Source organism: Ceratotherium simum, unplaced genomic scaffold (genome assembly GCF_057802395.1).
Source record: "Ceratotherium simum simum isolate JZ-2026a unplaced genomic scaffold, ASM5780239v1 HiC_scaffold_43, whole genome shotgun sequence".
NCBI lineage: Eukaryota > Metazoa > Chordata > Mammalia > Perissodactyla > Rhinocerotidae > Ceratotherium > Ceratotherium simum.
The window spans coordinates 8361634-8374008 of NW_028261259.1; positions in this window are offsets into that span (position 1 = coordinate 8361634).

Here is a 12375-nt window from a genome sequence, read left to right on the forward strand (position 1 = left end):
TGGTGGTGTAGTGGTTAAGTTTGCACACTCTGCTTTGGTGGCCTAGGGTTCATGAGCTCGGATCCCTGGTGCAGACCTATGCACCGCTCATCAAGCCATGCTGTGGCAGTGTCACATATAAAGTAGAGGAAGATGGGCATGGATGTTAGCCCACGGCCAATTTTCCTCAGCAAAAAAAAAAAAAATCTAAAATAGAATGTGAGAATGATCTATATATCCAACACAGTGGAGAAAAGTTTAATAAGGAAATTACTTTAAACAGAGCAAAACTAGGAAAAAAGAAAAAAAGCGAAGTACAAAAAAATAGAACCACAGAGATAATCCTACTTATATCAGTTATACTATACTGAAGTTACTTAAATCACTTTTTCAATATTGAATGTTACTCTACATTCCATGAAGACATAGGAAACTAACATTGAACGTACATGCTGAAAGAAAGGGGATTGTCAGTAATAGTCCATACACGTGCTCACAAAAGTAAAGCCACAACTAATATGAAACTTTTATATATGAATGTGTATAATGGTACACATATCTGAAGGCAAAATATTTAGGGACTAAAAGGTGGTTAGCAGTCAAAAAGTATATGTTCAATCATATATTAAAAAAAGGATTTTAAAAATATGAAGTAAAGTGAACCTAACTACAACCATAGTAAGAGTATTCAACTAACTTCTCAGTCTTTGTCCAAAAAAAAGTCAATATAGGAATCGTATATATTGTTAATCTTGATTTATCATTAATTATTTTTGGAGCATACACACACACATATGCCTGCATATAAATTTCAAACTTCCTACTCCGAAGCAAAGAGATAATATTATTATAAAATTACATCCTATCCTCGTCCAGCAAGCAATTTCTACATAGTAATCAATTCCTGAAGCCACCAGAAAAGAGATACATGGCCAACCACAGAAATTCTGACTCAGTAGCTCATCAGAGGAACGGGCAGATTTGAAATCCAGTTCCTTAACCAACTTGCACGCATAAATGCTCATTAACTGCCAACATATCTTAAGCAAATCAGACAGTTTATAAGCCAATAATCACTCTCATGAATAACTCTTTGGTGAAACAGGAAATCAAACCATTGATTAGCAAGGAGGCCTGGAGAGAGAGGAGAGAGAAAGGAAGAAGAGAAGAAAACTGTCTGTTCTGAAAGAAAATATCTGAGCATTAAATATCTTGAATAGTAAATAAAAATGAAAGCGAGTGAATCAAACTCTCAACTCAAAACAAGGAGAACGGAGAAAGAAAACATAAAAAATAATTTAGAAAGAGAGATAGAAGCAGAAATAAGAGTATAATACTAGTATAAAATAAGTCCAGAGGAAAATTAATCAGTCACTCTGATTCTTTGGGAAGCTCAATAAAATAGGCATCATACAGACAAGTCTGATAAAGAAAAACTATTTGGGGAAGACAAACATCAACAACATTAGGTGAGAAAATCGGACCAGGAGCGAAGTCAGAGAGAATGTTGTGCATCTGCACATGGAGATGCCTTTTGGGATCTCAGTGATAAAGCTGCTTTTTAAATGAAACTGGAATTACTCAAACTGGCTCAAATAGAAAATAGAAAATTTTACAAATGTTCTTTACGGTTTCAAGAGAGTTTTTAAGACAGAAAATTCCAAATATATGGTGGATTAGATGTATTTACAGGTGAATTGTTTCTAAAACTTAACAATAGATATTTACTCTACCAGGAAACTCTTCCAGAATATAGAATAAGAAGGCATATATCTATTAATTATGAAATTAACATGAGCCTGTTACCAGGACCAAAAAGAAAATGTGAACAAGGAATCATCTTAAACACACTATTAGAAAATTAGATAATCTTTTAATATCCTCACATTTAATGTCCTCACCGTTCTGCCAGGAAAAAAACCACAATATGCTCATGAAGTGTATAAAGCATTTGATAAAATTCAGGATCCACTTCTCTAAAACACATTCTTTTTGGAGGGCACCTCCTTAACATGCTTTTGTTAAAATAACTAACAAACACCACAAAAAAGCGCTCTCGAGCCCTTGCTTAAAACAAAGACAATAAGTCACAACTAAAGACGTGTGAGGGGCAGGCACACAGGATCACCCCCACCCAAGGGCTCCTCTGTACAGGCTGGGATTCTCCCCCCAAAAGAGCAGAAGGTAGAACACTATGCAGCAGCAGCTGAGGCACGAGGAAGGGCAGAGTTCGTTTAGTATGTTGGTGGAGAGTGCTGTCTCACTAAGCTTCTAGCCCTGAAAATTGGAAACTAAAAGGAAGAAAACTGGAAAATATTAAAACACCGTTCTCTCCTTTGAAGGAAGCAACAAGTCAGCGGGAAGAGATAGAGATAATAATGGACAATTCTGGGAAGGTGGGGATGCCGGGGAAAGACAGGACAGGTGATGCACAGCGCCTTGGTCTATCCATCCACAGATCCCATAGGCATCATTCATCATAATAATCAAGCAGACTATAAATAAAGAGGCACTTACCACTGCAAAGTGACATCCTTGCTAAGCTTCTTGATACCTCTGTGTAAGAAATACGTATACAAGGGGAAAAACCCACCAATAACCACATCTCCATCCTTTTATGCACTGGGTTCAATTCACAAAAAGCAGTCAGGATAAGCCAAACGACAGACAAAGAGAGGAAACTGCAGGAACAGGAAGAAGAAAATCAAAAGGAACATCTTAGAAGCCTCTGCAAAGCCCTGCTTCTGTGTGAGGTGTGAGACAGCAGAAGCAGAGGTGGAACATGCAGCCTAAGAAGATATCGACACATGTCACATATAGTAACACATACACACACACACACACGTGTATATGTGGTTTTCGTGGACTGGAAAAGCAATTCTAATGCTCTCTGACTCCTTTCAGCAGTCTCTTCCTCTCCCCTGGTGAGATCCAGACCCCTCTCTGTCCAGGGGATCTGCATCTGAGGTCCTGTGTCCAGGTGAAAAACACCAGTTGGAAAACATGTTTGAGGAACATCCTCTCCAGCCTTAGACACTATGATTTCATCCAGGTCCATGGATAGCAAGGCTCCAGGGACCACCTCCTCTTGGGCAGATGGGGTCCCAAACCTTTGTCAACAAGACATCCACATGAATGCCATTTGTGATGCTGCAAAATAACTGCATCAGAGGATGTGATATCAAGTGTAAGGTGAAAGGTTCAGAAAGTATCCATGTCAGTCAAGCCTTAGCCAAGAACGTTCCAGCATCTCTCCCTCCAAAGTCCAAGATAGGGAGGGACAGCTTCATACACCCAGGGCCAAGGGCAGCCACTGAACCTTCCACGTGTGACCCGTGCAGGACTGCACACCAATCATGAGTGCAGAAACACCATAAGCACGTGAGTCCCTGCCTGGGGAAGCAATAGTCAGGCTGAATTCAGAAAATTCCAAATCCATAGCTCAAGATCAATGCAGAAATAAAGCTACATTTTTGATTCTTAAAAATCTTCCTCCTTTCCTCTTCCTCAGTTCTTTTAACCTTGTTAGTCCCAGGAATCAATATGGTGTGATGATCCACTTCCACACCTTCAGGATTAGTTTCCTCCACTATTTATGCTGTTGTGAGAACATGGGACTATGTGGGAAATTCCTTTATTTTTTCATCCTAAAGTGGAGGATACAAGCTGGAACACACCTATGTTCCCATCACCCCAAACATCAATGACAAGGGCCACATCTATACATCTATCTGGCCCTGGAGCACAGTGCACTTTTATGGCAGGAAAATGATTCTTCTGTTTGATACTGTAATGTAGGGCACAGGATACATTTCCCAAAACCCATAGAATGTACAAGACAAAGAGTGAACCCTAACGTAAACTATAGTTCTTTGTTAATAATAATGTATCAATCTTGGTTCCTGAATTATAGCTAATATACCACGCTAATGCAAGATGTTAATAATAATGGAATCCGTGCATGTGTGCAGGGAGGAAGAGTATACGGGGACTCTATACTCTCATCTCAATTTTTCCATAAATCTAAAACAGCTCCAAAAACATAATATTTATTAATTATTTTGTTAGCCAATCTGGTAGCCACTGGCCATATGTCATTATTGAGCATTTAAAATATGGTTAGTCTAAATTCAGATATGTTATGAGTGTAAAATATGCATAGATTTAAAAAAAATTTGTATGCCAAAAGTGAATATAGAACATCTCAATAATAATGTTTATACTGATTATACATTGAGACCATAATACTTCTTGACATACTGGGTCAAGTAAAATATATTCTTAAGATAAAAATATTAAAGTATACACGACTACTGAGTTGGGAATTGCAAAATGCATCCAATGCACACAGACATGAGACTCTGGCAGAGGCAAGGGCTTCTAGGTTTTGCAACCACCACATCAAATTATGACTTACCACACTGAAACCCACCTCTTCTGACTTGAGACAAGGCTAGTGTTATGGGTTGATTTGGTCCCCCCAGGCCACAAAAATCCCCTCCACTCAGCCCTTACATCAAACCCACCACTCCAGTTTCCTGCCAACTGCTGGCACACACACATTCTACATTAAGATGCTACCACTTGCCACACAATTTATCCTGGTGGGAGCCATGTTCCACTTCCCACTTGCAAGCCTGTGTTCACCTTCTGTTGCTGATTTCGGTCCACTTCCGGTGCACATCTTGGTTCACTTCTGGTGCAGCCACAAGTGCTCCATTGACGGCCTGACTCTGAACCACCAGGAAGTCCAGCATCTAGTGCATCGAAAAAATGCTAGGACAACTGCTAACTTTTTGAGATCCATTGTCTCCATACCTATCCCCCTAGTTTGAAGTCTAGCACACTCGTACCCTTAACCTCATGATGACAAGTCAAGGGACTTTGTGGAGCCCCTCCAGGTTGGGCAACAGCTGGACCTGGGACTTCTGGGTCGCTGGAATGACCCAAAGCTGGATCCCTTGTAGGGCGGAGGAAGTGAGAATTTGGGGTCAGTGTTTCAATGTCTTTGAACAAGTCTAGCCTAATGCTATGTATCCCGATCGAATACATAGTGGGTTTTTTCTTCTTTGTATGTGTAGATGTATTAGTTCTAGATGTATCATGTTGTCATGTCCTTCATTGGAGCAGCCACGTTAAGTTTCCATCTAGATATTTACGTACAAAGACATATAGCAACTATGTACTCTCTCTTTGCATTCTTGCAGACAAAATTCCCCTATGAACTATCTATTTACAAACCATAGTTAAGTGTTTCCATACATCCATTTCCTCAGACAAAAATAATATTGGGGCCTGGCCAAGTTGCGTAGTGCTCAAGTTCCCGTGTTCTGCTTTTGTGGCCCGGGGTTCACTAGTTCTGATTCCGGGCACATGCCTATGCACCACCAGACACTTAATGCACCACTCCTCAAGCCATTCTTGAGGAGTGGTGCATCCCACAGAGAAAAATTAGAGAAGAATTGGCTCAGATGTTAGCTCAAGAGCATTCTTCTTCCCTAAGTGATAATGTTGATGGAGAAGTAGATAACTGAAAATTCACTCTGTTCTTTGTCAGGTGCATCTGGGTAAAGGATACCTTGGACTCATAGGACATTAAAACTCAAAAACACTTTTCAAGCTCTTCATAATAAAGATGAAGAAAGTTTAAAGAGGTTAAACTATTTGACCAAGATTAATTCCTGGAACTAGAGTGAGATCCTCTAATTCTCAGTGGGTACATTGTCATAACATATCTAGCATTAAATAACCAAGAGAGGGAAGTCTGTTGACTTCCAGGTAGAAATGCTTCCCCTTCACGTTTTTGTTTTCTCTCTCTTAGACGACTGCTTTGCCCTGACAAAGAATTTATCTGGTGTTTATGCTACACTTCAGAAGAGGAAAATGCTCCTGGCAAACATTATTGTGATTCAGTGTGGCACCAGAGAGCCCAGTCATTTAAAAATGAGAATAGAAAGAATAAGGTAAATAATATTAAAGAAGAAGAGAAAAATCTATTATTTTAGTGGGAAATAACTTATAAAATTTAGAATTTTAAATAAGTTGACTAATGTGAAAAGATACTAGATAACCACATAAAAATATATTTATATTAGCAAGAACTATTTTAAACCTATAAGTAATTATTCTGTCTTAGGAGAAATAAAATATTTGAAATAATTGGATTTATGCAACATGATGCCATATGTAGTTATATAAGTTATGTAAGATAAATGAAGAAGATTATAAAGATACACCACAGGACATAAAAGCTCTGCAGAAATGGAGAGATATACTACAATTATGAATGAAAATAATATCCATTTTCCAAGCATCATTCAGATTCACTGTATTTAAAATCAACTTTTAAAATGATACAGTAGGCCGGCCCCGTGGCTTGGTGGTTAAGTGAGCGCGCTCCACTGCTGGCGACCCGGGTTCGGATCCCGGGCTCGCACCGACGCGCTGCTTCTCTGGCCATGCTGAGGCCGCGTCCCACATACAGCAACTAGAAGGATGTGCAGCTATGACACACAGCTATCTACTGGGGCTTTGGGGGGAAAAATAAATAAATAAAATCTTTAAAATGATACACTAATTGTTTTATAGACAATAAGATATCCCTTTGCAAAATAAAACACTGGACCATCGACTAACATTATTCACAAGTAAATCACTCCAAATGGATTATAGGGCTAAAATTAAAAGTAGAAATACTCAGTGCATAACAGTGGTGGATGACAATACAGGAGAATATCCATGATCGTAAAATTAGTAAAGTTATTCTTAATATATATTCTTTTTTTAAATTTTTTTGTTTATTGCGGTAACATTGGTTTATGACATTGTAAAAATTTCAGGTGTACATCATTGTACTTCTATTTCTGCATAGATTACATCATTTTCACCACCAAAATACTATTTACAACCCATCACCACGCAAATGTACCGAATTATCCCTTTCACCCTCCTCTCTCCTCCCTCCCCCTTTCCCCTCTGGTAACCACCAACCCAATCTCTGTCCCTATGTGTTTGTTTATTGTTGTTATTATCTACAACTTAATGAAGGAAATCATACAGTATTTAACCTTCTCCCTCTGACTTATTTCACTTTGCATTATACCCTGAATGTCCATCCATGTTGTCACAAATGGCTGGATTTCATCGTTTCTTATGGCTGAGTAGTATTCCATTGTGTATATATACCACAGCTTCTTTATACATTCATCCCTTGATGGGCACTTAGGTTGCTTCCAAGTCTTGGCTATTGTGAATAATGCTGCAATGAACACATGGGTGCATTTACCTTTACAAATTGGTGTTTTCAAGTTCTTTGGATAAATACCCAACAGTGGAATAGCTGGATCATATGGTAGTTCTAGCCTTGATTTTTTGAGGAATCTCCATACTGTTTTCCATGGTGGCTGCACCAGTTTCCACTCCCACCAACAGTGTATGAGAGGTCCCTTCTCTCCACATCCTCTCCAACACTTGTTGTTTCCTGTCTTGTTAATTACAGCCATTCTGACGGGCGTGAGATGATATCTCATTGTAGTTTTGATTTGCATTTGTTTGATACTTAGTGATTTTGAACATCTTTTCATGTGTCTGTTGGCCATCTGTATATCTTCTTTGGAGAAATGTCTGTTCAGGTCTTTTGGCCATTTTTTATTGGGTTGTTAGTTTTTTTGTTGTTGAGATGCATGAGTTCTTTATATATTTTGGAGATTAAGCCCTTATCAGAAGCATGGTTTGCAAATATCTTCTCCCAATTGTTAGGTTGTCTTTTCGTTTTGTAGATGGTTTCCTTTGCTGTGCAGAAGCTTTTTAGTTTGATGTAGTCCCATTTGTTTATTTTTTCTATTGTTTCTCTTGCCTGGTCAGACGTGGTGTTTGAAAAGATGTTGCTAAGACCGATGTCGAAGAGCATACTGCCTACGTTTTCTTCTAGAAGTTTCACAGTTTCAGGTCTTACATTCAAGTCTTTAATCCATTTGAAGTTAATTTTTGTGTATGGTGTAAGGTAAGGGTCTACTTTCATTTTTTTGCATATGGCTATCCAGTTTTCCCAACGCCATTTGTTGAAGAGACTTTCTTTTCCCCATTGTATGTTCTTGGCTCCTTTGTCAAAGATTAGCTGTCCATAGATGTGTGGGTTTATTTCTGGGCTTTCAATTCTATTCCATTGATCTGTGTGTCTGTTTTGGTGCCAGTACCATGCTGTTTTGGTTACTATAGCTTTGTAGTATATTTTGAAATCAGGGAGTGTGATACCTCCAGCTTTGTTCTTTTTTCTCAGGATTCCTTTAGCTATTCGGGGTCTTTTGTTGTTCCATACAACTTTTAGGATTCTTTGTTCTATTTCTGTGAAAAATGTTGTTGGAACTTTGATAGGGATTGCATTGAATCTATAGATGGCTTTAGGAAGTATGGACATCTTAACTATGTTAATTCTTCCAATCCAAGAGCACGGAATATCTTTCCATTTCTTTGTGTCTTCTTCAATTTCTTTCAGAAATGTTTTATAGTTTTCGGTGTACAGATCTTTCACCTCTTTGGTTAAGTTTATTCCTAGGTATTTTATTCTTTTTGTTGCAATTGTAAATGCGATGGTATTCTTAATTTCTCTTTCTGTTACTTCGTTGTTAGTGTACAGAAATGCAACTGATTTTTGTATGTTAGTTTTATATCCTGCAAATTTACCATATTCGTTTATTACTTCTAAAATTTTTCTGGTGGATTCTTTAGGGTTTTCTATATATAAAATCATGTCATCTGCAAATAGTGACAGTTTCACTTCATCCTTTCCAATTTGGATCCCTTTTATTTCTTTCTCTTGCCTGATTGCTCTGGCTAGGACTTCCAGTACTATGTTAAATAGGAGTGGTGAGAGTGGGCATCCTTGTCTGGTTCCTGTTCTTAGAGGGATGGCTCTCAGTTTTTCACCATTGAGGATGATATTAACTGTGGGTTTCTCACATATGGTCTTTATTATGTTGAGATACATTCCTTCTATACCCATTTTACTCAGAGTTTCTATCATAAATGGATGCTGTATCTTAAATGCTTTCTCTGCATCTATTGAGATGATCACGTGATTTTTTTTCTTCATTTTATTAATGTGGTGTATTACACTGATTGATTTGCGAATGTTAAACCATCCCTGCATCCCTGGAATAAATCCCACTTGATCATGGTGTATAATCTTTTTAACATATTGTTGTATGCGATTTGCTAGTATTTTGTTGAGGATTTTTGCATCGATGTTCATCAGTGATATTGGCCTGTAATTTTCTTTTTTTGTGTTGTCCTTGTCTGGTTTTGGTATCAGGGTAATGTCAGCTTCGTAGAATGACTTAGGGAGCTCCCCCCCCTCCTCAATTTGTTGGAAGAGTTTGAGAACGGTAAGTATTAAGTCTTCTTTCAATGTTTGGTAGAATTCCCCAGGGAATCCGTCTGGTCTTGGACTTTTATTTTTGGGGAGGTTTTTGATTACTGTTTCGATCTCCTTACTGGTGATAGGTCCATTCAAATTTTCTAATTCTTCTTGATCCAGTTTTGGAAGGTTGTATGATTCTAAGAATTTATCCATTTCTTCCAGATTGTCGAATTTGTTGGCATATAGCTTTTCATAGTATTCTCTTATAATCTTTTGTATTTCCGAGGTGTCTGTTGTAACCTCTCCTCTTTCATATCTGATTTTACTTATGTGTGCCTTCTCTCATTTTTTCTTGGTGAGTCTAGCTAAAGATTTGTCAATTTTGTTGATCATTTCAAAGAACCAGCTCTTGGTTTTTTTAATTTTTTCTATTGTTTTTTTGGTCTCTATTTCATTTATTTCTGCTCTGATTTTTATTATTTCCCTTCTTCTACTGATTTTGGGCTTTGTTTGTTCTTCTTTTTCCAGTTCCTTTAGGTGCATTGTTAGATTGTTTATTTGAGATTTTTCTTGTTTGTTGAGATAGGCCTGTATCGCTATAAACTTCCCACTTAGAACTGCTTTTGCTGTATCCCATAAATTCTGGCATGTCGTATTTTCATTTTCATTAGTCTCCAGGAATTTTTTGATTTCTTCTTTGATTTCCTCGTTAACCCAGTAGTTGTTCAGTAGCATTTTGTTTAATCTCCATGTATTAGTGGCTTTTCTGATTTTCTTCCTATAGTTGATTTCTAGTTTCATACCGTTGTGGTCAGAAAAGATGCTTGGTATTATTTCAATCTTCTTAAATTTATGGAGACTTGTTTTGTGGCCTAATATGTGATCAATCCTGGAGAATGTTCCATGTGCCTTTGAAAAGAACGTGTATTCTTCGGTTTTTGGATGGAATGCTCTGTATATATCTACTAGGTCCATCTGTTCTAGTGTGTCATTTAAGGCCAATGTTTCCTTATTGATCTTCTGTTTGGATGATCTATCCGTTGGTGTAAGTGGAGTGTTAAAGTCCCCTACTATTATTGTGTTACTGTCTATTTCTGTTTTTATGTCTGTTAATAATTGCTTTATATATTTAGGTGCACCTACATTGGGTATGTAGATATTTACAAATGTTATATACTCTTGTTGGATTGTTCCCTTGATCATTATGTAAAGCCCTTCTTTGTCTCTTTTTACAGTTTTTGTTTTAAAGTCTATTTTGTCTGATATGAGTACTGCTACCCCAGCTTTCTTTTCATTGCCATTTGCGTGGAGTATCTTTTTCCATCCCTTCACTTTCAGCTTGTGAGTGTCTTTAGGTCTGAAGTGTGTCTCTTGTATGCAGCATATACATGGGTCTTGTTTTTTTATCCAGTCAGCCACCCTATGCCTTTAAATTGGAGCATTTAGTCCATTGACGTTTAAAGTAACTATTGATAAGTATGTACTTACTGCCATTTTTAACTTTTCTTTTTATCAGTGTTTTAGTAGTCCTTCTCTGTTCCTTTCTTCTTCTATACAGAATTGATGGTCACTTTAGTTTGACCTCTGTCTGAAAGCTGTACTCTTAACTCCCCTCCTCACTCCTTTTATGTTTCTGATATCAGATCTAACGTCTTTCTTGTGTATTTGTATCCATTATGTTCTAATCATGGAAATAGATATTTTTTCCTGTTTGTGGTCTTCTCTTTTCCCCTTAAATCAGTCCCTTTAACATTTCTTGTAACACTGGTTTCTTGGTGACAAACTCCTTTAATTTTTGCTTATCTGGGAAAATTTTGATCTCTCCTTCCATTTTGAATGATAACCTTGCTGGGTAGAGTAGTCTTGGCTGTAAGTTTTTTCCTTTTAACACTTTAAATACATCGTGCCATTCTCTTCTAGCCTGTAAGGTTTCTGCTGAGAAGTCAGCTGATAGCCTTATGGGGTTTCCTTTGTATGTAAGTTGACATTCTCTTGCGGCTTGTAGAATTCTCTCTTTATCTTTAATTCTGGACATTTTGATTATGATGTGTGTTGGTGTAGGCCTCTTTGGGTTTATTTTGTTTGGGGCTCTCTGTGCTTCCTGTACCTGGATGTCTGTTTCCTTCCTTAGGTTAGGGAAGTTTTCATCTATTATTTCTTGAAATAGATTCTCTGCCCCCTTGGCTCGCTCTTCTCCTTCCGTGACAGCTATAACACGGATGTTAGTGCACTTGATGTTGTCCCAGAGGTCCCTTAGACTGTCCTCACTCTTTTTAATTCTTTTCTCTTTTACCTGTTCAGCTTGGGTAATTTCTTCTAGTCTTTCTTCCAGCTCACAGATCCGTTCTTCTGTATCCCCTACTCTGCTTTTGAGTCCCTCTAATGAAATTTTCATTTCCAGTATTGTATTCTTCATTTCTGATTGGTTCTTTTTTATATCTTCCTTTTCTTTGTTGACATTCTCACTGAGTTCATCTATTCTTCTCCCCACATCAGTGAGCATCCTTAACACTCTTTGTTTGAACTCTCTGTCAGGTAGGTTGCTCATTTCTGTTTCACTTATTTCCTTTTCTGGGTTTTTGTCCTGTTCCCTTACTTGGAATGTGCTCTTTTGCCTCCTCATTTTGCCTCTTTCCCTGTGCTTGTGTCTACATATTAGGTAGGTCAGCTACGTCTCCTGCTCTTGGATAGGTGACTTTATGTAAGTGATGCCTTAGAAGTCTTCCAGTGTGCTTCCCTCAGTTCTAAATGTTCCAGGGGTGATCCCTCTGTGGGCTACGTGTGTCCTTCTGTTGTGGCCTGTTTGTTCTCCCAGTAGTCGCCCAGGGCGGCCGAGTTATGCTCCTGACCAGCTGTTGTAATGCCCAGCTGCTTGTAGTTGTTGTGGGCCCTTCAGTTTCTCTATCAGGTGTGGGGAGCCCCAGCACAGTTGGCTGCAAGTTCTAATACCACATTTGTGCTGCAGTATTTCTTTTAAGTGAGTAGGCCCCCAGCATGACAGGTTGTTAGGCTCAGGGCCTTACAATTGCTGTAAGCCT